The sequence below is a fragment of the Lagenorhynchus albirostris genome, chromosome 12 (assembly GCF_949774975.1).
Source record: "Lagenorhynchus albirostris chromosome 12, mLagAlb1.1, whole genome shotgun sequence".
NCBI lineage: Eukaryota > Metazoa > Chordata > Mammalia > Artiodactyla > Delphinidae > Lagenorhynchus > Lagenorhynchus albirostris.
In genome coordinates, this window is record NC_083106.1 from 49,607,391 (window position 1) to 49,629,657 (window position 22,267).

Consider the following 22,267-nt stretch of genomic DNA (forward strand, 5'->3'; position numbering starts at 1 on the left):
AGTTTGGCTTTTAATGTGTTGGATTTGAGATGGCTGTAGGATATCAAGGTGAAATATATTAGGTAGCTGGATAAATGGGCCTCAAATTCAGGAGAAAGGGTGAGATGTAATTACAGCCTTGATCAGTGTTCATTGTTGAAATTATGCCAAGAGTGAGATCACCCAGGGAGAAAATATACAGTAAGAAGAGGGTTGAGGATGGATGGAACATTGGAGAACACCTATTTATAAGAAATCAGCAGTGGAAGAAGAATCATTAAGAGATTGATATTGAGTGGCCAGAAATAGAGGATGGAACCTGAAAGAGGATATTATCCCAAAAACCAGGAAGGGGAGATTTCAGAAAAGGATTGGTCAACATTGTCAATTGTGGAAGAAGTAAAGTAAGACAAGACCTGTATGGTGAAAATGCCTGGGCTGGAGGTAGAAGGCAGCCAAGGGGCAGTGTCTGATAGACCTGAGAAGAGGAAAACCCTGAAATAGCCAACAGATATGGAAAATATGGCAGGCCAATTTGCAAACAGTAGCTGAAATGGGGAGGAATTTTGCTCATTACAAAAGTAGGTGAGTGCGAGATCCACTGTAAGAAAAACTAAAGAGACTGGAGCAGTACAGCTTTTATGAACTCTTAAAACCAACCTTTCTGTGACTTCTTTCTAAGACAAGGTCCCATATTGAGAAACAGTAGAATAAAAATTGAGCAGAATAGGGACAACAGAGATGAAAAGAAAAGAAAGTCTGTGGGAGAGGAGAGTGGAGCCCCCAAAAATTGCAGAATGCAAGCTGTCACCGTTTTGAAAACTACTCAAAAACAACAGAAAAGGGAATTCTGTGAAGTTAGAAAATCTGTCCTGTCTCATTCAAAAATTTCAAGAAAGCTAATTTCACATAAAAATGAGCAATATACAAAGTTATAATAGAGAATAAGGAGTTGAATAGTATCTCTACAGACAATGAAAGCATGCCTGAAAGATTAGTCAAATATTGTAACCTACTATTTAAAACAAAAGACATTAGGAAAACAATAAATGAAAGAACAACAAAAATAAGAATTATAAAAACTCAGAAGTGAGGTAATATAACTCTGCAAAAAATTAGAAGAAAAAATCATTTCAAGAAATGCATTAAACTGGAATGAACGTAAGCCCAAGTAAATAATACCATAAGAGAAATAGAAGGTGAAAAATAAGGAAGGAAACTTTAAAAATAGGAAAGAGATGAGGAAAATATTTTAAAGGATTTTTGAGAGGTGACAGATATTAAGGATAGAGAAGAGCCAACATAGAGATAATAAAAGCCACTGAAAAAGAAATCAGAGGAAGGGAACAAAATGAATACTAAAATTTACAATTCAAGAAAACTTTCCTGAAATTAAAAAGAAAGAAACTGTATATTGAAATAATATACTGTGTGCCTAAGAATATTAACCCAGAATGGCCATTATTACCAAGACATAGTGATATTAACTTATAAGGGAGAAATTAGATTATCATTAGACTTTTCAATAGCAATACCAAAAGAAAATAGAGCAGCATATTTTATATACTCCAGGAAAGAAAGTGAGACAAGGATTTTCTAACTTTCAAGTGTAAACAACAAACTTTTCAAAATGTACCAGCTCAGAGAATCTATTTCCTGTGATCACTTCCTATAGAATCTACTTAAGAATGAGCTTTAGACTGTCAAAATGACCAGAGAGACATCAGCAAGGTGTGACTGTTGCTACTAGGGTGTCATTAATTGCTTTTAGGCCCTCTTAGCAGACAGAGTAAGGAAATATATATGTGTATACTAACCTGTGTATATGCATCTGTAAATATGTCTGTATATAACCATCTCTATATTAATCTAAACATGAGTTTGTAGTGATATTTCTAACTCTAATCCATTACCACATGGATCATTCTAGATTTCTCCCCTTATCTGTAAATTCCCCCTCCAACAGTGGGAAATCTGGCTCACATCATCCACAATCCGTTTACTTAATCATTCAATTTTAGTATATATGTATAGCCGTATAGAATTGTTGACCCACACCCATGTGGAAAACAACTTCAGCAATGACTGTGCAGTGCTTACATACAATTCCTTTTGCTTTAGTCTTATAGACTCTACTCATTTTCGAAGTTACTAAGATCGGCAAATTTTTCCTTTACCCACTTCAGTGAGGTTGTTTCATACATTTGTAATTTAAGTTAGATTCTCTTGTCACAGTCTGCATTCCTTTCTGGGACCCAACGCCCCAGCCCTCTAGATGATTTTTTTAAATTTGTGTTCATTGTTTTACTTTTTGCTCCATGAGTTCTTTGGGTTTTCACAAATGTATAATGTCATATATCTAACATTGAATATCATACAGAATAATTTTATCACCTAAAAAAATTCATGTGTTTCATCTATCCAATTTTGCCCTCTTCTTCCAAATCTCTGGCAACCATTGATCTGTGTACTGTCTCCATATTTTCCCCTCTTATTCCTTTTCTTCTGCTTGCTTCTCAGTTTATACTGATCTTCTTTCTCGAGGTTCTTGAGGTAGGAACTTAAATTATCTATTTGAAAATTTCCTCTTTCCTTATGTATGCATGCAGTGTTATAAATTTTCCTCACACTACTGATTTAGCTGTGTCTCACAAATTTTGGTATGTTGTATTTTCTATTTCTTCAGTCTATTTAAAAATCCCTTGATATGTTCTCTTTTATCTATGAATTATTTCTAAGTGTGTTTGTTTAGTTTCCAAGTTTCCATTTTCCTGTTATCTTTATGTAACTTATTTCTAGTTTGATTTTATTGTGATCAGAGGACACACTTTTATTTCAGTTCTTTTACATTTGTGGAGGTTTGTTTTATAGCCATAATATGATCAATTTTGGTTCATATTCCTAGGCATATGAAAAGAATGTGTATTCTACTGTTGGGTGGAATGTTCTACAAATATAGATTCTGTTGTTTGATGGCATTGTTGAGTTTCTTCTACATCTTTGCTGATTTTCTGTCTAGTTCTATCATTTGTTGAGAGAGGGATGTTGATCTCCAACTATAATGTGGATTTGCCTATTTTTCCTTTTAGTTCTATCATGTTTTGCTTCATATATAATATTTTGCATCTCTCTTTAGTGCATGAACATTTGATTACTATATCTTCTTGTTGGATTGATCCTTTTATTGTGATATAATGTCTCTGTCTCTGGTGATTTTCTTTGCTCTGAAGTCTACTCTACCTTATGTTAATATAGACATTCCTGTTTTGTGGGGGAGAAAATGTAAAATACACATAAAATTTGCCATCTTAAACATTTTCAAGTGTACAATTCAGTAACATTAAGTACCTTCACATTGTTGTGCTAACACCACCATCCATCCACAGAACTTCTTGCAGTATTTTGATTGATGTTTGCATGATATATCTTTTTCTATCCTACTTTCATCCTGCCTATGTTGTTATAATTCAAGTGAGTGTCTTGTAGACAGCATACTGTTGGGTCATGTTTCTAAATCCACTCTGCTGATCTCTGTCTTTTAATTGGTATATTAGACCATTTACATTTAATATAATTATGTTATGTATGGGTTTGTATCCATGTTATATGTTAGCGCTTACACCTGCCATTTTATTTTCTGTTTTCTGTTTGTTCCCTTTGTTGTTCATTTTTATTTCCTTTTTACTGCCTTTGTTTGGGTTTGTTGAATTTTTTTAGAATTCTATTTTGATTTATCTATAGGTTTTTTTTTTTTTTGGAGTGTATCTCTTAGTATAGATCTTTTAGTGTTTGCTCTACATATGACATTTTATATACATAACTTCTTACAGTGTACTGGTGTTATCATTTGTTTCCTTTTATCTGAGAATATCTTGGTTTCCTCCTTCATTCTTGATGGATACTTTCACTGGATGTAGAATTCTGGGTTGACAGTTTTTTCTTTCTGCACTTGAAAAATGTTGTGCAACTTCCTTCTGGTCTCTATGATGAGAAATCTGTTGTCCTTCAAATTGTTTTTCCCTGTAGGTAAAGTGTCATTTCTCTCTTGCTGCTTTTCTTTGTTTTTATTTTTCAGAAGTGACTATGATGTGTCTTAATGTTGGTTTCATTCTGTTTGGAGTTCACTCAGCTTCCTTAATTTGTAGGCTTATATCTTTTGCCAAATTTGGGAGTTTTTAGCCATTATTTCTTCAATTGCTTTTTCAGTCCTGCTGTCTTTGCTCTTTCCTTCCGAGATTCCAGTAACACAAATGTTAGATTTTTGTTATAGATCCACAGGTCTCTGAGGCTGTATTTTTTGTCAGTCTGTTTTCTCTCTGTTGTGTGGATTGTGTAATTTCATTTTTCTGTCTTCTAGTTCACTAATTCCTCTGTCCACTCCATTTTGCTGTTGTCGATCCATTGAGTTTTACATTTCAGTTATTATATTTTTCAGCCCTAAATTTCCATTTCATGGCTTTTCTTCATAACTTCTGTTTCTCAGCTGAGACTTTATATATTTAATTTGTTTCAAGTGTTTGAAATTGCTGTTGAAGACTTTTTAGGATGGCTTCTTTAAAACAATTCTAATGACTTTTTCATCTGAGTATTGACATTTATTGATTGTCTTTTTTTATTCCATTTAAGATCTTCATGGTCCTTGGTATGACAAATAATATTCAATTAAAACCTGTACATTTGGGGTATTATGTAATGAAATTCTGGATCTTATTTTAGTATTCTGTTTTAGTTGGTTTTGTCTAAAACTTCTCCAGTAGGGAGACGAGCAAGCACTGCCTTCCCTGCAAGGTGGAGGTAGAAATCCAGGTTCCCCATTTGGCCTCCATCAACACTCAAGCAGAGGGATGAGGGGGACTCTATGTTATTTCTGGGAAGGAGTGCATGTTCTAGCCCTCCATCAGGTCTCCAAAGGCACCTGATGATAAAATTATCCTGATTGCAAGGAGTGAGAGTGCCTTGTTATTGCTCCCATGACACCACAAGTTGGAAGTGGCCTTATTACTACGGGGCTATGTTAAAAGTCCTGACTCTCCCCTAGGCCTCCTCATCAATACCACCCTAACAGGGAAGGAGGAATGCTTATTCTGGTGTGAGTGGATGTCCAGGCTCTCCACATGGTCTCTGTCACTAACATTGCCAGTCATGGGGTGTGAGAAGCACTATTGCCCAGTGGGGATAAACATCCCAGCTCTACTGGGCCTTCTCTGGCACTACCCTGGCAGGGAGTTTAGGGTACCTTGTTACATCTGGGCAAGGGTGGGAGTCTAGTCTCCCTACTTAGCCTTTGCGGGCATGGGTGAGAATAGGGCCACAGTTTTGTTGTTGTGGTGGTGGTGCTGGTGGTGGTGGTTGACTGAAGTAGAGTGGTTACTGCTGAAAAATGTTCTGTCTTACTAGGCTCTCCTTTTCCTGGTCCTTTGGCTACAAAGACCAGGCTTTTATATTTCTCATCTATAATAATTGATCTAAAACATTGTTAGATTTTTTTAAAATAAAACATTGTTAGAAAAAAATTCTTTCCAAATAGGTCTTAATTTATAGTGTTTATATTGTTTCAATTTTTTATAGTAGGAAGACACAGACATATTGAATTCACATACTTGCAATTATATAATTTGTGGTAGAAGTACTATCTATTATAAATGTATGTTTAATAAAATATATCTTATGCAGCAGAAATCTTCCCATTTTTCAGTGGTACTTAAGCCAAAACTAGAAATATTTATGTATTTACCTATCTAAACATTCATACATTCATCATCAGTGTCCTAAATGGTTTGCATAAGGATATTAGAGGCTTAGAAAATTATCTGCTAGATTGTTTTAATTTGATTAATTTATACCCCAGGTCTACTGCCTTTTTTTTTTTTTTTTTTTTACTGCTGTCATTTAAAAGATAATTTCTCAATGCTGCGTTGGAATATTTTGTTATGAAATTTTTAAATAGTTCAAGAATTATGACATGGTTTAAGAGAGAAGAGATCCCAGGATTCTTAGTTAAGCAATCAATTCTGAACTAATCAGTGCTACATCATTAAAATATTCTATATTATTCACATATTGATCATGGGCCCTGTTGTTTTCCCATGACATGAGGAATTTTTGTGATTGAACCTTGATTCCTTATGTTATAGAAACTTCTACCACTTCTTCATTGCCCTCAAAATCCCTCCTTTGGCTCATTAGTTACTTGTTAGTGCCACAGGTACTTGTACAGGTAAATGCTGGGTTGTCCTTGGAGAGAAGAAATGGTGAAATGTTGTCTGCTATTTTTATGTTTCAATTTAAAATGATGAACACTCTGCAAACTGAGAATATGTTGTTAAAAAAAACTTAAACTAGTTTGTCATATAGATGGTTAACATTTCACTTGTTTTTAAGAAGCTAAAATAAAATCAAGGAAGTGATACCAAGAACTCCTGTTTTAATTTAATTATTGTAGCAAAACACCTGATGTAATTTGCTGGAGTTGCCTCAAGAGTCCTTGGACAAATGTTTACATGTAGAGTAGCACTACCAAAATGATAAATTCGTAATAACTTTCCCACATTTAACAACTAAGTTGACAGAGAAATCAGAAGTCTGAACATTAATTAAACTCAACCCTTTCGTCCTTTCTCTGTTCTCATCACCACCCCAAAAAACCTTCAGTTTGATACTTTTGTGCTAATCAATTAAAGAAGTATATTTAAATATAATAGAAAGTTGATATCATATAAATAAGAAACCTGCCAACTTAAATTATTTCCTTTGAGAAAGGGGGAGTTGCTGTTGTTGTTGTTGCTTAAATAATTTTCATTAGTGCTATATATAGCTGAAGACTAGCAATTCAAATAATAATCTCTCTTCCCATAACTGGGGTTTTCATGCTGAAGATAACACCTCGTATCAATTGGCCATGTATTTCCAGTTAGCTGTTTTCCCAGTCATGGTTCCCAAGTGAGCTCAGCCATCTGTATTCTCCTAAAGAACTCCATTGGGCTGGTGGTACATACACATTTGTGAAATACCAGCCACAGCCATGGTGCAGTCAGTGTGTGGCCACGAAATAACCCCCCTCAATGTGCTTTCTCCCCTCTCCCATCCCTGTTTCCTTTTCAGATTTGAGGCCACAATAATTCACTTGACTAATGTATTTTCTACATGAACAATAGTTAGGAGAAAGAGGACTATCAACAAGTTTCTTGAAAAACTGAATTTGTAGCCAAAAGAACTCTTAATAGAAACTTAGTTTGTAAATTCATGAAAATACTTGTTCTCATTTCTGTCAACTTCATTTTGCTATTTGGGTCAACCAGTTTAGACTCTGTACATGTAAATTGTCTCTATATAATTTAGTAACTTAGGATTTTTACTACTAGTGATAGGACTATGACCCCTCACACTTGAGACACTTAAGCAGTGCTTAGCTAGATAAAGAAGCCAGCACTTGCTGGCAGTACTTAGTAGAAAAGCCACAAGACAACACTGTGTTTTATGAATTTGATGTTCTCACCTCCAAGTTAACTTTTTAAAATTCAGCCTCATCTTGAACTGAAAACAGTAAAATATAAAGATGATACTTTCACACTAATAGTTACTATTTGCAAAAGTGAAGGGAAATTATAGTAAATTCTCAGTTATCTGTCATGTTTGAGAATGTGGGATATTATGGTTAGTAGGGTATTGTGACTTAAAGGTTTTATGCAGCATATGCATATCTATACTCTAAACAAATTTGTGCAGTAGGCAAAATTTATCTTTGACCATGGTCTTTCCCCACCCCCCATGGGATCTTTCCTTGTTCACAGACACAGAACCTGTTCTTTTCTCTACTGCCCTAATAGGCCATCAAAACCTGGTCTTAAGGAAAAACTGACCCCTGCAATGGAATTACATCACTCATACATTTAACTTATGCAAATGTAACTATTCTTGTTCATCAAAAGAATTTTCAATGTAAGGCAGAATGTATTTTTAATATAAATATCATAGGCAATTCTGCCTAACATTATACTCAATGAGCATATGCCCCTGAGTGAGTGTAAAATAAGAAACAGAAATCTGCTATGTTCTCCATTGGTCTGAGTTCCTGATCACTTCTCATAGAGTGAACGTCTCACCATTCTGAGGGTATTTCAAGTGTTAAAAGACTTCTTTTTTTTTTTACACAAGGCTTTTTTATACAAGCCTCCTAAACACAAGCCAATGACTCCAACTGGTGTTGAACCAAATAAACAGTCATCAGCTCTAATACTGAGGGACAAAATGTCTGCTCTGGACTTATTAAGAAGTGGACTATCTGTCTTCAGTCTGGTACCTTCAAAAGAGATTTTCAAGGATAATTTTATCTACATGGTTTTCACCTTACATGCCTATGTAAGGTTTGAATCCATTATGTAGTTTGAGTTTTTTCTTTTATATGAGTTTTATATTTGCATTTTAACAGAAAATAATGGAATTAATCTGCTTATAGAATTATAGGCATTATTAAACCTCAACTAAATATGTAAAAGAAAGACAACTAGGTATCATTTTACTATTTCCATCTCTGAGGGAAAATTTGGGTGACACATTTTTATGTGTTTTTTTTTTGGTAATAGCACTTCTAAAATTACACCAAGTAAGCAGCCATTTACTCTATCAAATCTTAAGACCAGCCCTGATTTTACACACAGATTTCCAAGTTTCTCAACACTATAATATGATAAATACATCAACATTAAAACTGTGTATTTCACCTCTGGTTCTCAATTTTTTCATTTATAGAAAGTATTTGTATTTAGACACTCTCCAAATTGCAATTCTAGCTTCACTCAGTTTATTTTATAATTATTTTAGCTCTGAAATCTATGATTATTATATCAGATGTGGACTAGATGCTGGATATATAATTGCATTGTTTAATCAGAGGGGATTTTAATATCTTGCAGTACTTCAAAGTCATCCCCATGAATTAAGGTTGCCATAACTACTGCTATGCAAAGATACCAATTAGTAGAGATTTATAGTTTCTAGGGCCTAATGATGTTTACTGTGTGAAATAAAAACATACTTTTTTCTGTTCCCTAAATCCAATTTGATAGAATAAGAGGGAAAAAAAACAGATTTTTAGGACTTTGCTGGCCAACATTTGAGCTAAGATTTTAATTGGAAGAATACATTTTTATAGAAAAGAGTAGTGCAGTATTGTTGCATCACAGAGTCTTAAATAGCATGGTTTATAAATGAGGTAACTTGTTTTTCTGGACTTATGGTCCATGGGGGAGGAAAAGACTGTCTTTACTACTTAGAATGTTTTCTTGCTTTTTTATGCTGTATCAGGAATATAACAAGTGTTATGTTTTGGCTGCATGTTATGGACAGGGACCCTGTAGAAAAAGACAAGGGACCCTGAGTTTCCTGACTCAGGTGCTAAACAAAAGCCAAAGAAAGTTTTTAAGCATCCTATAAGCCTTTTTGCTAGTACTGGTGGGAGAGTGTTCCTGTTTTTCTCTGTTTCAGATTTATAATTGTTTATTTTACCATAATTATTTCATATTAATTTTTATATACTACAAAAATTTTTATTAGGTTAGAGCAGTTTTATTAGGCTAGAAAGTAAACATATGATACTTTCCTAATGGAGAAATACTGAGAATAATACTGCTCAACTGGAAACAAGAAAGCTAAAATTGTGGTAGCACTTCCTCCAGGTATTTAGCTCAAGCTTAAGCAGAGTTGTCTGAAAAGTTAACAGGAAAAGAAACTACTTGTGAAGTGTTAAAACCACAATCTAAGAAAAAAATTTTTTCATAATGTCATATTATAGAGTATTAAGAACTAAATGTCACAGACTTGTTTAGTAGTATTTAACAAATACATTTTCCCTCACCTAAGATAAAAACAACAACAACAGAAAGGCACCAAAATCCCAACATCAGTAGCTGAATTGTTTGGGTGTTTTGTTTTTGTTTTTTCATTCTTCTGGAGCCATGTGGCCAGCAATAGCACCATCTTTATATTTTAGGCAAAGAATGATTTTCAGGTTTTCTATGTCTCACAGTGGGACGACAATCCAAAGTTAAAATTCATATTAATTATTTGAAACTTAGAACTTATTTTCTCACTCTGGCAAATCCTAAAAACAACCCATAAAAGCCAATTTTAAGTGCTCTATTGCCAAACAATAAAGTTAGTAGCAAAAATGATGGTTATATTCTATTTTAGCAGTGTTTGTGTGAGAAAATTAAACCTAAATTTTGATTGGGGATTTCAACAACACTGCCTCCCCATTCTACTGAATCACCTCTTTCCTCAGGCGACACTGGTAGAAGAAGGTTCCAGTAAGAGGTGAGAAGGGGTAGAAGTTCTAAACAGGCGCTGGGATTGGGAAGGAATAGTGGGGAGCTTTCTGAGGGTTTGTGAAGGTCTTTGCTTCTAGCAATGCAAACAGCAGATATAATAATAAGGAGGGCGGTTGCTATTCTCTAAAGGTTCCAGTAGTTTAACAATAAGCTTGTCCCTATTAATCACTAACACAGGAAAAAGGTTTTAAGGATATATGAAGCCCAGTAAAATTTATTGAGTGTGTGTTCCTTTCCCTTCTCCCTCCTTCTTCCTTTGCTATACGGTTACATCTTGCCTTTGTCCCTGAGAGTCCTCCTCCACACCTCCTTATTTCCTGCTCCCTCTCCATGTATCTGTTTTCTCCCAATCTTTTACATTCACTTACTTTCACTTTGATCCTTTAGTAAAATTTGGGACTATAGAGGTGTAGTACACAAATAATAGAACACAGTTCAATCTGCATTTTAAAATATTGCCTGACTTAGCTCTCTGAAGTCAGGGTCTGTTTTATTCATCAACTAACAGAATACAGTAGGCACTCAAAATATGTTGAGTAATGAACAAATAAATGCTGTTTTTGAGGACAGTTCTTTTATGGAGTTGAAATTCTAGGATGAAGAGCAAAATAGACTCTAGAGTGTGTGGGGGTAGACTAAAGAATAGGTTAGGAATATAACTGTGGTAGTGGTGGAGCAGCTGAATGAACTCACCCCCCTCTCCCTCCCTCCCTTAACACCATTGAAATGAATCAAAGGTAATGTCTACAGGTGTCCAGGAGTTTACAGTAGGAATAAGAAGAAAGGGGACATAAAAAGACCAGGCATGTATAAGTTGAGAACAAACTTATTAAGAAAACAAGTGAGCTTAAATTTTGGCTTTCATTTTGTCTGTATTTTTTAGGATTGGATTACATTAGGCTGCCAGTTCAGAAAATCCAATATAAGAATTCTTTTTTTTTCAATATAAGAATTCTTAAAAAAAAAATAATAATTCTTATACAGGACAGTTTCTTTCTTTCTCATGTAAATGAAGGCAGTCCAGGACTGCTTCAGAAGCTCCATGTAATCATCAGGTGCCCAAATCCTTCCGTGTTTTTCCAGCAGCCTCAAGATGTGGCTTCATCTCTAAGATAGATATCCAAGATGGCCACTGTAGCTCCAGAATCACATCCACATTCCAGATAGAGGAAGAATTTAGTAGGAGAATAAGCATGTGCTTCGTCACTTTAGTGACATTTATTATGCACACTCCATTACCCTTTATAATCACATTGGCCAAAGCTTACCAACTTGGTCACACCTAGATGCAAGGAAAGCTGGATAATTTATCTTTTTTCTGAGTGGCAATATACCCAACTAAAGATTTGGGGTTTTATTAACCATAAAAGAAGCAGAGAATCAGCACTAGGGACAACTAGCCATCTCTACCATATTGACCAATGGATTTTCTTGGAAAAATATCAATAATAAAAGGTAGACAAAGAATTGTTATAGAAAACAATATTGTATTGTTTTTAAAATATAGATTCTCTTTTAATGTGTAAAATAGTTGAGGCTAGGTTGTGCTTGATATTAAATTATTTGCAGATACTTAGTAAACATTGTAATTAGAAGAAACAGCATTACAAATACTAAATTTTAAAAAGTACATTGATACCTAATAATTTTAATCTTAAATGCACCTTGTTCAAGCCCCACACACCAAAAGGATGAGTAAAATTTGAGTATTTCACAAACGCTGTGCTAAAGAGTTATTTAATTAATATTTTAAATAAGAACTGCTGGTTCGATGTATTGTAGCTCTTACTGTGTAGCTCTCAGAGCTAATAGTTACTGACCACTTATTATTCCAGTCACTGTGTGATTTCATGTAATCCTCTGGCCTTCTAAGGTCACTATATTATCATTCACATTATACAGGTGAGGACATCAAGGCTAAAAGAGATTTAATTTTTCCTTGGAACCCAGTGTTGTTGGACTCTAATGCCAATGCTTCTAGTCATTATACTTTACTGCTGCTTCTTTATAAATGTTTTTTGTTTTTTTGTTTTTTTTTTTTTTGTGTTACGCGGGCCTCTCACTGTTGTGGCCTCTCCCATTGCAGAGCACAGGCTCCGGACGCGCAGGCTCAGCGGCCATGGCTCACTGGGCCCAGCCGCTCCGCGGCATGTGGGATCCTCCCAGACCAGGGCACGAACCCGTATCCCCTACATCGGCAGGCGGACTCTCAACCACTGCGCCACCAGGGAAGCCCTTTATAAATGTTTAATAGTATAATCTATCTGATTGTTACCTTGTATCCACATAGAAAAAGATCTTCTCATTTTAAGTACTGATTCTTTTCACTTAATCATACTACTTTAAGCTCTAAAGATAATTGCAGAGGGACATTATGGAATAAAAACAGCTGGAGGCATCTGTCCATAAGTGAACAGTCACAACAAATAAAAGCAACCTCAGTATCTTATCCATAAGCATCTCATCAAAACCATCTTTGACAACACCACCTTTGCCTTATACAGTATTTGTTTAGATACAAAGTGGAAAGAAGCAAAAGGCTTCTTGGGAAATAAATTTTCTTCTAATTCATAATCAATTTGCTGGGCGGGGGGAGGTCACCTTAGGAGCAACCTTTACCCACTCAAAAATTCATCTCACATTAGCAGTGAGGATTCAGGTATCACTTCAACTCATTATTTTCCTTACTGATAAGTTTAAGGCATTCGTAATCAAATTTTAAGATACTGCCTTCTTGACTTTACAGAATATGTCTCCTGCATTCTATTTCTACTCTCATCACTCTGGCATACATCCAGTTACCCCTTAACTAGACCATTACACTGTCTTAAAGTCTATTTCCCCTTAGCTTCTCCCCACAACTCAGACCATCCTAGAAGTTTCTCCTAATCTTCTAAAATCAAAGCTCAGTCACCTCATTTCCCTGCTTGACACATTTTTTATGATCTCTTGACTTCTTCCCTTCATCTGAAGCCATAGCACTGCTTATACCTTTAACATAATTCCATTGTGTATGGTTCTTTATTGGATTATAAAGCTTCTTAGGGCTGGAATTATGTTTCTTTCATCTTAGTGTACTCTGAAATATCCTGTGTGGGTTCTTGCAAAGCATTGTGTTCCCTGTAGAGAGTTGTTAAATGAAAGTTGTTAAATTCTTTGCTCCCTTTAAGGCCAAAATGTGGTTTAAAAAAATTACAGCCTATTATCCTCAAGCAGTGGTTATAAAAAGTATATCTTCTTCCTACCTTTGTCACGACCCTGATCCAACCCTCTCCTTCATTAAGGGGTTTTGGGTAGATAGAAGGAAAGAAGGCTTGGAATATCTCTTTCACTGAGATTGAGGCTATCTTCCACATTACATTCTTCCTTATTTAAGCATGGCTATACATGTATCTGTCTTTTTACCTGTTCATATAATCTTAGGGAAAGTAGCCCTAAATCTGTTTCCTGATCTTATACCCCTCCTTACTTCCTCTGATTCACCCATTATGTGCCAAGGGATTCAGTGCTGAACAAGATGGGTCATTTCTTACCTTTGGAGCTTTCAGTTTAATAAGAGAGACTGGCTAGCCCACTAGGAATTACAATGCAGAGAGATAAGTGCTTTAACAAGGGAAGTATATAAGGGAGATATTTACTATGCTCAGTGGGTGGGGGGAGGACAGGGAAGGCTTCTCCAAGGCAGTGATTTCTAACTTCAGACTGACAGTGAGAAGTGGGCCTGGATTAGAGGGAACAGAATTGTGGTCAGAGGGAAGAGCATGTGCACAAGTCCAGGAATGATCCCTGTGGGCAGACTGTGAAGTTAGGTAAAGTTGTGAGGCTGAAGAGGAGGGAAACAGTCTCACTACCTCTTCCTTAGATGTACTCAGGTTTCCTTTGCCTGTGCTCATCTTGTACACTTGTGAAAGTCACCACTTTCACCACTTTATACCACTACTCAGAAAGCTTTTAGGGCTCCATTATTGCCTTTTGCTTTCTCTAGTCTCCTCTTTCGCTGGCTTTGTAGGCTCCCTAAAACTGACCCTAACTTATTTCCCACTGCTTACTAACTCATATCTCTTGCCAGGGACAAGACAATTTCCTTTCAGTCTCTAGAGTTCATCAAGCTTGTTCTCTCCCCTGTGCCATTCCCCTCTACCCATCTTTCAAGCCTATACTGACTCTCCATTGCTGCATATTTTTCAGTTTGTGGCATGTAATTTAACACAGAATTACACATTGCCTAGTGTTGTCCTCATTGTTTCTGAGTCTTTTATCATCAACTGTATTGTAAGCTCCCTGAGGGCGGGCTCGGAAGCTGCATTTTAAACTGTTGAGTAGGGGAAAGGAAAGGACATTGGACCTGAAGTCAGACAGACCTGCATCTGACTCTGCCTCTGCCACTTAAAGGTTGGCTGGTTTCTTCTTGGATAGTACAGGAATAATGAGATCCATCTCACAAGGTGGTTGTGAGAAATGGCACAGTCACTCCATGGGAAATTTGTGGACTGTAAAACTCTATATACATTTTCATTTTGTTCCACAGTTATGTAGAGTTATATTCATTATATAATGTGAGATTTTATGGTTCCTTCCAAGACCTTAGGATCTTGAGAATTGCAGACAGTTATTTCTCCTTTTTGACATATTTCTCTCTAATCCAGGTCCTGGCCATTTTTATTCTTCCTCTGTTTCATCTATTTCTGCCCTGTCCTCAAACTTATGGATGAAATCATTTTAGGCAGCCGAGAAAATAGTATTTTGAGACATGAAAAAGTCCAGTTGCCTAATTTATTGATACACTTAAGAAATCTCCCACTGTCTTTTTCTCCTAGCATACTCTGCACGCATAGGAAACAATTACTTAGCATCTACACCTTTACATGAATGCTCTGGACATAGAGCACTGCTCAGGCCTTTGTGGGCATTCTTTTTTTTTTTTTCCTGTGGTCATTCATAGTCCTAAATAGTTTTTCTGATATCCCTGCTTCTCCAGAACCCATTCTTCTTATTTTTCATTTTTATACCTCTCCTTAGACCAGATTCTTGGATCAGGGGGTCCTATCAGTGACTTGTCAGGTTTTAAAGCTCAGATTCTGAGGGTTCGAGGGCTAGGGATCTTGTTTATGCTATTGCAGGACCAAAGAATGGGGAATCAGAGGAAGCAGACACATGCCTCTAATCCCAAGTGTCAGGGAAAGCTATGGCCAAGTTAAAGGCCATTTTATTAATTATTACCTACCACTTATACTAGGGGGAAAGAAGGGACCCAACATACTGTTGTTGGTTACCTTACTATCTAAGAACTTACATTATTTGTCAGTCTTTGACTGTATCTAAGAACTTTACTGAGGAGGTTGAAGAAGCTCAGGAAAATAGACTTTAATTGAATGCAAATTTATATAGGAAAATAATGAACATTTCCTTCCTTACTAAGAAAAGCAGAGAGTAGACAAATCTGCTTGTTATTGGGGAAAAGGAATGTTTACGGGGGAGGGGAAGTGGTAGAAAAAATGGCAACATTTAAAATTCAGGGCTTCCCTGGTGGCACAGTGGTTGAGAGTCCGCCTGCCGATGCAGGGAACACGGGTTCGTGCCCCGGTCCGGGAAGATCCCACGTGCCGCGGAGCGGCTGGGCCCGTGAGCCATGGCCGCTGAGCCTGCGCGTCCGGAGCCTGTGCTCCGCAACGGGAGAGCACGACAGTGAGAGGCCCGCGTACCGCAAAAAAAAAAAAAAAAAATTCTGTATTCATGGCACTTTAGGCAATAATTCACACTCAAGAAAAATATTTAATAAAGCAAAATCATCCCCGCGACTCATAAGAATTGTTCTGAAAAGTAAAATTGCCATGAATCAAGTGCATTTAGTCTGGAGACCACCTTTTCGGTATAATTACTGTGTTTTAAACCATGGTTTCCATTGTTCCTAATAGTGTCTTTAGTTATCAACAGCTAGGGAAAAAATCTAGGACACGGAGCTCTATAATCTTTAGAAATAGTAGCTCTCTGAAATTCCTTATAGAACTCAGGACCATTTTTGCTACTTTGGTTCCCCATTTACTGCTTACATTATTGCAAATGTTCTATAATAAATAATCTTCTTAAGCAGAGAGGATAGAAAGTATCCTAAAATCATTGTCATACACTAAATCTCTATTTCAGAGTAGTCTTGAAACTGTAAGAATTTTAGATGATTATCAAGTGAACAGTTTAGACTCTAAATGTACATGAGACAGTTAATGTACATTTTTCAAGGTAATCTTCAAACCCAGTTCAAAGATACCTTCTCTCATGTCACTGATAGGCACAGTGTGTGATTCCAGTACCATTTTTTCATTTCTTCATCTGCAGATTTTTTGGCATGTTTAGGTGGTACTATTATTTTCTGATACAAATAAGCATAGTTTGGGGACTTTTTAAAAGTACCTCTTTGTTCAACACACTGCTTACATGGCCCAGTCTTTGTTTTTTGCCAGATCCTAGGATTGGGGGAATCATTTTTAAGTATTGGATTCTCTTTGTCTCTATGGTATGTGCTGCCCAGTTTTCCAGGTGGCATCAACTAATATTGCTTTTTAAGAAGTGGTTTTTTATGACCCAAGGATACCAAAGAAAAACTGTTATTTAACCCTGTCTTCAATATCTACCTGCTCTCGTCTCTGGAAGAAAGATGACTTTATTTTTTTGCTGTCTGAAGTTAATGTAGCAGAAAATCATCAGAACAAGACATAGACTAGAAGAAAATATTTGCAACCCATATATCAGGCAAAGTCTTGTATTCAGAATAAAGAACACTTTCAACTCAGTAGCAAGAAGACAACCAGCCCAATTAAAAAAAAATTAACAGAAGATTTGAATTGTCACTTCATGAATGAAGATATATAAATGACCAATAAGCACATTAAAAAATGTTCAATATCGATAGTTATCCAAGATATGCAAATTAAAACCACAATGCATTATTACTACACAAGGGCTTCTCAATTTCAGCACTTGACATTTTGGACCAAGTATTTCTTTGTTGTGAGGGGCTGCCCTGTATGTTTTAGGATGTTTGGCAGAATCCCTAGCCTCTACCAGGTACGTGTCAGTGGCAACTGACTTACCTACCAGTTGTGAAAAACAAAAATGTATCCAGACATTGTCAAATTACTCTAACAGGGCAAAATCACCCCCAGTTAAGAACCGCTGCACTACACCCATTAGATTGACTGAAATGAAAAATATTGACTATGCTAAGAGTTGGTGAAGATGTAAAGCCACTGGAACTCTCATACACTGCTGGCAGTAATGTAAAAATGGTTCAACCACTATGGAAAACAGTTTGGCAGTTCCTTAGAAAGTTAAACCTATGCTTGTTATAATGAGCTGGCCATTACACTCTAAGAAAATAAAATGGAAACATATGTTCAATACAAACCTATCTAAGATCCTTAGGGAATGTACTATCCTACTTAGATGAGAATTTTACACATGAATTGAAAATCTTAAGTACAAAGAACCTTTTCTTTGTTGACATGTAGCATTTTTTCCACTTCCTTACTGGGATCATTTTGCTTCTTCCTGAACTGAAGCTACTTCAGTGAGGATATATTGGTGTAGACTCTTACTTTTTCTCTCTTAAAATGTGTTTCTTGCATTCACTTTCTTAAAAGATAGTTTCATATATTAGTACAATTCAAGAAAGGCCATTTTCTCTCAGTGCTTCAAAGATATTTTTCCCCCAGATCTTCTGGCTTCCATTGTTAAAAATTAGACTGTCAGTTTAGTTTTTCCTTTGTAGGTAATCTGACTTTTCTCTTGGATAACCTTTAAGATCTTCCCTTTTTCTTGGAATTTTTCAGTTTTACTCTATGTCAAGGTATATATTTCCTTTCATTTATTCTGTATGGGATTCATTGTGCTTCCTGGAAATGAAGATTGGTGTCTTTAATCAGTTCTGGAAAATTCTCAGCCGTCATCTCTTAGAATATTGCCTTTCTCCTTCGAGAACTCCAATTAGATATATATTAGACCTTCTATTCCATCCTCCATGTTTTTTATTTCTTCTTCCATATTTTCCATCTCTTTGTATTATGTGCAACATTCTGGATTATTTCTTCAGATTTACTTTCTAGTTTATTAATAATTTTCTCCTCATCTATGCTGAATACACTGTTTATCTATTGAATTTTGTTTCAATTATTGTAAAGTCTGTATTGGATTCATTTTTAAATCTGGTTATTTTTTGATGGTTTCTTGTTCCTCATCCATACTTTCAATTTCCTTTAAAAATTTAAGAAACATATTAAACTGGTATTCTGCATCTATAATTCTAACACCTGAAGTCTTGCAGGTCTTAGGTGATTATTGTTTCTTCAGACCTCACTAATGGTGCTTTTTTTCATGGTATGTTTTATTATTGTAAGCTCACATTCATCAGAATTTTATCTCCTTCAGAGATAATCTGTATTTCTGACTGGAGCCTGGGGGACATAACCAACCCACTTTAACTGAATCCTTGCCTTGTTTTTTGATTGTTTCTTTTAAGACCAGGTAGATAAAGGGATTTAAGGCCCCAGCTCCTCATATGTGAGCCACTTTGTGCTTATAAATTTTCAGAGGAGGTTTTACCCCTTCTACCAAGAGCAAAAGTTGAAACAGGCAAAATTTTTACCTCCTTTTGTAGATGGGGTGTTTTTCCTAGTTAATGCTTTCAATGATAGTTTAGCCTTTTGGGGTTTGGCACCACCCAGTTTCCCAAGTCCTAGGCTTTGTCATCTGTTCCCTATGCTGCTGCTCTAGGTTACTGGGGATTCATAGCCACCAGGATCAGTAATCCCTACCTCCTTGGATTCCTCCTATTGGCCATTTTTGACTTACGAGGATTGCTGTTACTTTGCCAGTTTAGCCATACCTTTTAAATTATATTTCTTATAGAAATATTTGTAGGTGTTTTTTACAACATGAGTAAGAATCATTATCATGGAGGTTAGCTATTACCCTAATCTGTCAGAGAGTGGTGCTGTCAGAGCTCCTTAAGGCTTATTACATCAAAGTACACTTTTAGGGGACTTAACCTGGCAGTCCAGTGATTAAGACTACACCTTCCAATGCAGGGGGTGCAGGTTTGATCCCTGGTTTGGGAGGTAAAATCCCACATGCCTCATGGCCAAGAAACCAAAACATAAAACAGAAGCAATATTGTAACAAACCCAATAAAGACTTTAAAAATGGTCCACATAAAAAAAAAAATCTTAAAAAAAGCCGTAGACTTTTAGTAAATGGCCTACTACTGTACTATCCAAGTTCTTATTTCTGCTTTTTTAGAACTTTTCTGACTCTTTACTTGTGATCAAATGGTTGACTATCATTCTTTCTCTGTCAGTGTAAACAGTAGTAGTCCCTACTTCCTTCTAAATTACTGTGGAATTAGAAACTAAATAAACAAGCTTTTTGTAATTTTATACAAAATAAAAGTAAATTGTGTCTAAGAGAAGTAAACCAAAGGTTTTCCTCTGAGTACAGTACATATTCTTTGGTATATATACTCTGTACCATCTATTTTACTTTTTTTTTTCTTACTTGTTCTAGATTCTTTTTTTGAGATTGTCAAACGAGTCAATTCAGGTATAATGAGATATTACTATATAAATAGTGTATAATAATCACCTATTTTGTCCAAAATTACTGATTTTCAAATGTGAAAGAAAACATTTTAAGGGGTGTGTGTGTAAATAATCATTAGATTTAATCCTACCAAATCACTCTGAATTCTACTTTTTGTGTGTGTGTGTGTAGGCAATACAGTATTTAACAACTAAGAAAAATTACCATATTTTCTTATGTTTTAAGTCTGTTAAAGTGACTCTAATGATTGTGTGCCAGTTTGTCTTCATTTATGTTTTCATTTTTCCCTTTTACATAAAATGTTATAATGTTTTCTAGATGTTATGGAGCATTCTTATTCTGGCAGTAGGCTCAGTGGGGAGTCAGTCTAGATTTCCTAGAAAGGGATGATGTTCTAATGACTTGGGTGGTCACAGAGGGTGGGGTGAACAGTCAATTATACAAAAGAGATTTAGGGAAAACAGTACAGGGGAAGATAGGGAGAGATGAAGAGAAAAGTTCATGGTCCCTTGGCCACTTTCCTAATGGACATACAATCACTGGAATAGTAACAGTGGAAAGGAAACTATCTGACAACATCATGGTATAGTAGAAAGAACATGCCTTTGGAGTCGGACAGGCTTAAGTTCTAACCTTTGCTCAAGCCCCTTGCTATGTGACCTTAGGTATTTAACCTCTCTGTCTCACAGTTTCCCATTTCTGAAATGAAGATAGCATCTACCCATAGGGTTATTATAAGGGTTAAGAGTTCAAACATATAAAGCATTTAGAGGAGTACCTGACACATACTAACTAAAATATGTGTTAGCTATGCTGTTAATATTACCAAATCTGCAACCATGAAGCGTAGCATCTATCTACTTCAAATCTTAGACTAAAAGTCAAATCAAATCTTAGACTAAAAATCTGGGCTTCCCTGGTGGCGCAGTGGTTGAGAGTCCGCCTGCCTATGCAGGGGACACGGGTTCGTGCCTCGGTCTGGGAGGATCCCACATGCCGCGGAGCAGCTGGGCCCGTGAGCCATGGCCGCTGGACCTGCGCGTCCGGAGCCTGTGCTCCGCAACGGGAGAGGCCACAACAGTGAGAGGCCCGCGTACCGCAAAAAAAAAAAAAAAAAAAAAATCTTTGACTAAAAATCTGAGTTACTGGTTTTGAAGCTCTCCATCAACCGGCAGTCAGTTACCTAAGTGCCACGATAACAATCAGGTGTTTTGCATAACACAGAATCCTGCTTTCCAAGCCCTTTGTACCTCTTTGCCTTTGCAGTTTAAGGCATTTCTCAGTCCAAGTGTCCCTTTAGGAGCAAAAAGACTACAGTAGGTGGATCTTATAAGGAAATTATAAGAAGGTGGAGAAAGGAAGAAGGTATGGATATTGTTTTTAAAGAAGGTAGACTGGGAAGAAAAAAAATGTCTGGCTGATAGTAGATGCCTAATTAATATTGGTTGAATGAATATTGAATAAATAGGGCCAATATATCCATACATATAGAGATTCATGAATTTAACAGAAACATACACAACCAATCCCTGGTGTATAGATACATAAGTGTTAAGTAATTGATGAAACTTTCAGTAATATTTGGATGGATACTGTTTTAAATTATTAAGGCTTAAGAGACCGAGGAAAATACGAGCTTGATGTAGAGTGTCTCTTTCCCAAATGATGTATTGAAAATACTTTTTTTTCTTGACACAGCATAGCTTAGTTATCTGTGACATTTGAGGATAGAGGAAAAGGATAAAGTAAGGATATCACCAATAAATAAAACCTAGAGTTAGTCTCCAAATATTTGTTTAATTTCCCCCTACCTTCCTAGGGATGTATAGAATACAATGAAATATTGAGAGGAAGTATACATATATACATTTTTGACAGCACCCTACAGTATCAGTAGCAAATTTCTTATGTTTTTTAGTGCATGGTAAGTTCAGTATATAATTGATGATATGGCAAGTCAAGCTGATCTGCTTAAAGTAATTTTTTTTTAGGGAACTAAAACTAGCAAATGATTTAAGCAGTACTTGAAGAAAAAAACAAAAGGTGGTTCTTGAAGATTTTTACAGAAAATATTAGAAACTGCTTTAGAATACTTTATAAATTTGGCAAGCCAAAAGCAGAATGAAGAAAATTATTAACTATTGTTTCACAGTGTTTTTGTGTCTCTATTGCAAGTAACACTGTCAATTTGAGCAAATTTGAGCAAAACTGAGGTTTGCACTAAACATTACAATGATGAAATCTGTAACTCTTTGAAAATCCCTTCTAAATCCTCAGAAAACTTTCTTCTCTCAAGAATATGTATTGAGTGATAGAAATAAGGAGGAAAAATTACATAGAATGGCACTGTACTATTTGTTGTTTGCTTGTTT

At 35.9% G+C, this 22,267-nt stretch overlaps 1 protein-coding gene and 1 non-coding gene across 3 annotated transcripts in view; one reads left to right on the forward strand and one right to left on the reverse strand.

The window, feature by feature from the left end:
* The window catches only part of SESN1 (sestrin 1), a 107,364-nt gene that overhangs the window by 52,569 nt on the left and 32,528 nt on the right, over positions 1 to 22,267 (forward strand). The gene's annotated exons all lie outside the window — the stretch shown is intronic.
* On the reverse strand, positions 12,894 to 13,009 carry LOC132530986 (U12 minor spliceosomal RNA). The gene has a single exon (XR_009543986.1). It is a non-coding gene; the product is annotated as a U12 minor spliceosomal RNA (small nuclear RNA).